This window comes from Ovis canadensis, chromosome 6 (genome assembly GCF_042477335.2).
Source record: "Ovis canadensis isolate MfBH-ARS-UI-01 breed Bighorn chromosome 6, ARS-UI_OviCan_v2, whole genome shotgun sequence".
Lineage (NCBI taxonomy): Eukaryota > Metazoa > Chordata > Mammalia > Artiodactyla > Bovidae > Ovis > Ovis canadensis.
The window spans coordinates 40,546,507-40,551,112 of NC_091250.1; the positions used below are offsets into that span (position 1 = coordinate 40,546,507).

At 41.1% G+C, this 4,606-nt stretch overlaps 1 non-coding gene across 1 annotated transcript; it reads left to right on the forward strand.

The window, feature by feature from the left end:
- The first annotated feature begins 2,550 nt into the window (after positions 1-2,550).
- Positions 2,551-2,622, forward strand: TRNAC-GCA (transfer RNA cysteine (anticodon GCA)). The gene has a single exon. It is a non-coding gene; the product is annotated as a tRNA-Cys (tRNA).
- The last annotated feature ends 1,984 nt before the right edge of the window (positions 2,623-4,606 follow it).

Genomic DNA, 4,606 nt, shown 5'->3' on the forward strand with positions numbered 1-4,606 from the left:
CTCAGTCGCGTCTGACTCTTCGCAACCCCATGGACTTCAGCCCACCAGGCTCTCAAAGCCACAGTGGAGCATCATTCCCTTGTCTGCCACCATTCTAGACTCTCCACTTCCTCTTCATCACCTCTGCGGGTCAGCTGACTTGCTAAAGGAGTGACTCAGACCCCCATGGTTGAGAGAGTGGTTTTCACTCTATATATCAAATTGCCAATATACTCTGCCAACTACCAAATGTGTCCACTGGAATTACACATGTGGGGACCAAGGAAATGACCAAAGGTTATACCCATGAGTCCAGCAGACACACAGTGAGCTGGAGCTGGACCAGGACTCAATTTATTACTTGGAGGTTATGATGATGCTTGAATTCCAGGTCATCAATGTCAACTCAGACCTCATGTTTGACACACCTTGAAATGATGTATTCTCCATTTTCTGTTGTTCAGTTCAGTTCAGTCGCTCAGTCATGTCTGACTCTTTACGACCCCATGAATCGCAGCACGCCAGGCCTCCCTGTCCATCACCAACCCTGGAGTTCACTCAGACTCACGTCTATTGAGTCCATGATGCCATCCAGCCATCTCATCCTCTGTCGTCCCCTTCTCCTCCTGCCCCCAATCCCTCCCAGCATCAGAGTCTTTTCCAATGAGTCAACTCTTCGCAGGAGGTGGCCAAAGTACTTTTCCGTTGTAAAAATACCCAAATAAATGGCTATAGGTCACTTTGGGGGAAAGACTAAGGGTGCAGGGAGATCACCAATTGTGTATACACTTGGCATGGGTTTACCAGCAACTTTTCTCCAGGAATTTTGAACTCTCCTTCAGTAAATGGCTTCTAGATTAGAAACTGGCTTAGTTTTGAAAACTGAATGAAGGACCATGACTTTTTATTGGAATGGCTGCCTCCAAGAATGGCTTTGGGTGAGGGCAATGTAAGGAGAGGGGCTGGCTGAAAGTTGTCAGCCACTAACACTCTGAGCAGCCAGTGGAGTGAGCATCCCAAACCTGGATGCTGCAATAGGGTATGGAATCCACTACAACAACCAGTTCTTTTAGAGTGTATGTTGAAAGGAGGAATTAAGAAAAAAAATTTCAGTTGAAATGATGGAAAAAAGAGAAATGTAAAACTTTTTTAAACTCTAAATTATCAAACTTCCTGTTGAACTTAATTCTGTGTCAGTCTCTGAGAGTTACTCACATATCCTGTTATCACACTCAGGTCGAATAATTCTGATATACCAAACACAAGTGGAGCTAATACATTATGCATCTATAATTAAACTAAGGAAGTGTTTACCAGTGAAAAAGTCTTTGCTGGAGTCTTGTGTATCTGTAGTAGGTGGACAGAACAGCTGCAAAGTTCTGACCTGACTCACTGAAAATGGCAGAAGAAAAACTCCCTAAGTGGCAGTGTTAGCTCTCAGAACTTTTGAATGCCCCAAGCTTCTGCACTTGGGATCTTAGATATGCTGAAAAACAACCGAACTATAAGAAATTCTCCAGTGTGAAGTAGAGGCCCCGAATAGTATTGTATACAGCCATCCCAGATGGCCTCTTCCAGTTTATGTGGGAACAATAAGCACTTTATTGCTGGAGTTACCAACATGTTGGTGTGCACTACAAGAGACCTGGGCTTCCCTGGTGGTTCAAATGGTAAAGAATCCACCTGTAATGTGGGAGACCTGGATTCGATCCCTGGGTCGGGAAGATCCCCTGGAGAAGGGAATGGCTACCCACTCCATTATTCTTGCCTAGAGAATTTCAGGGACAGAAGAGCCTGGCAAGCTATAGTCCATGGGGTCACAAAGAGTCAGACATGACTGAGTGACTAAGCACAGGAGCCCAAGTTCAAGGCTGCTCTTGATGCAAAGCCCTGCAAAGTATTGCTTCAGTTCTTCATGATAATTAACCCAAACTGACTGCCGTGCATTCAAATCCTCCCATCGATCCACATGTAAATAATTGGAAGGAGTAGAGTGTTATTAATATAGAACCACTATTTCTTATTACTGATTGACTGGTATATATTGGGTTTCTCTTTAATAAGCAGAGAAGCTAACAATGAGTCCAGCTGAATGTTAATATAAACTAGAGGGTTTCTGGTTTCAGAGGTGTAACTAGAAGAATAATGAACAAGGCTTTTATGGAGGAAAATTGCTGGACGTTAAGCATTGCCATTATGGGTTGGTTTATCTTTATTACTCTGAGTTTACAGAATATTACACAAATTACACAGTTTACAACAAATCTTTTCTGAAGGTCTTATAATGTGTCTTTTCTGTACTTTAGCTCAAGCAGGAAAAGTAAACAAAATAAAATTCCCACTTTAAAATATTCAGGATTAGACCAGGAAAGCAAGCCAAAACTAGCACAAACAAATAAACAACAACAGCCTCTAAATGTAAGGTACTTTTCTGCTTAAAATCATATAAAGCTTCTATTGACAAGTATCCTTTTCCCCACCATCTATATCCCGTCCTTCATCTGAGCCTCCATCTTCACAAGATTTGCACAAAACATTTGTAAAGCAGTATAAAAATTCACTTAGCCTGCTTCCCTGGTAGCTCAGAGGTTAAAGCGTCTGCCTGCAATGCAGGAGACCCAGGTTCGATCCCTGGGTTGGGAAGATTCCCCTGGAGAAGGAAATGGCAACCCACTCCACTATTCTTGCCTGGAGAATCCCATGGACAGAGGAGCCCGGTGGGCTATAGTCCAAGGGTCGCAAAGAGTCGGACACGACTGAGCAACCTCACGTTTAGCCTGCCTGCATCATTTAAAGAGAAAGCTTTTGTTATTATCTCATATTTGATAATTCATGTATTAGAAATAGAGCAAGTCCTTTGGGCAGGCTGCTTGGGTTCATGATCGGTGCGAGTGGCTAAAATGAAGTTTGAGAAGACTTGCCTTTAAAGGAACCCGGCAAATAAAACCAGACACAGTGAAGGGTCCCATGGACCAGGACAATTTAAATCATGAAGGTGATATAGTTGCAATTAGTTATTTTTAAAGGGGTCTTTAATTGAAGGCAATGCTGTGTTAATGTTGGGGGGAGGAGAAAGCATGACTACTCTGTGCCCCCTTAGGGCACAAAGCTTCCTTAACTTGTATAACATAAGAACTACCTGACTCACATGTTAACAGATTGCCAGAACCATCCCCCGCTGGAGATTCTGAATCAGATCTGAGGTGGATTCTGAAAACTGCATATTTAACAAGACTCTCTGGGATTTGATATGACTGAGCAAGAGAAGGAATTACCCTTGCTTCTTCTCTAGCCCAACATAGTATTCCTAAGAAACTTCCTTTTTTGCTGGACAGCACTCTAAAAATAACAGTTTACAGAAAAAAAAAGACTTAAGGAAGGCCATGCAAAACCTGTGTGATGTTGTATCCAGGGCACTAACAAAAAAAGTAACAATCCTAATTAAACAAAGAAAACACTACAACACTAAAGGAAAACTACAGTAAATACAAGATTCTCTCATTTTAAAAATGCAAGAGCTAGCTTAATGAAAAGTATGGAAAGAAGGATTAGACTGTCAAATCATGGCCATGAGGATGAAAACTAGAACACAATATCAGAGGACCAAGCAACTTGTACTTTGAAGAAAGAGCATGTGGTGAAATAAATTCTAGAGGAAGCCCAAGAGGGAAAGGGGTCCAACACACAGCATTACACTCTTCTGTTGCTCGCTGCCTCTCCGTGTGTTAGAATAACCTGCATCATCTCTTGAGTCTCCGGCATTACCTGTGCATTCTTTACCATTAGGGCCACCTGGGAAGCTCATATTTAACAATACCGTCTTCAACCCTCTACACTTCTATTCAAGGTCTGAGAAAGCCCACACACTATCTGCAAGGGAGGCTGGGAAATCTAACATCTGGCATCTCTTTCAGCTTCTATAGTTGCGGGTGGAGAGGATAGAAAGAGGATTCAGATGCTGAAAGGAAAAATAGAAAGCCATATCCTTTAAAGATATTAATTTTATAGCAGTAAAAATTGCAATTTTATCAGATAACTTGGCAATTAAGTTATCATACAGCTAAATACTCAAAAGATTTATATACCAGCACGGTTTTGAAAGGATGATTTAGTGACTTGGGAAATTCTTATTTCTATTTCCTGTTATTATATCTCTATTTACTGTATATTTACAAAGAGTTTCCCAGATAGCTCAAGTAGTAAAGAATCTGTCTGCCAATACAGGAGATACAGGTTCACTCCCTGGGTCAGGAAGATCCCCTAGAGAAGGAAATGGCAACCCACTCCGATATTCTTGCCTGGAAAATTTCATGGAGAGAGGAGCCTAGGGGCCTACAGTCCATGGGGTCGCAAAGAGTTGGACATGACTGAGCAACTGAGCATGCACATATTTACAAATAAAAAAGACTAGAAGGATACACAGTAAATTGTGTTATCTGTATTTACTCTCTAGCTTATGAAATTATAGGTAATTTTTATTTTCCAAATAATTCTTAATGATTGAAAATCAATAAATGCATTTTTTAAGTGGAATTTGTCTGAACCTCCAACAAACAATATTTAACAGAGGCTAGGTTGTAAAACAAAGCTTAAAAAAAAGAATAAAATAATCATAAACATAATCTTG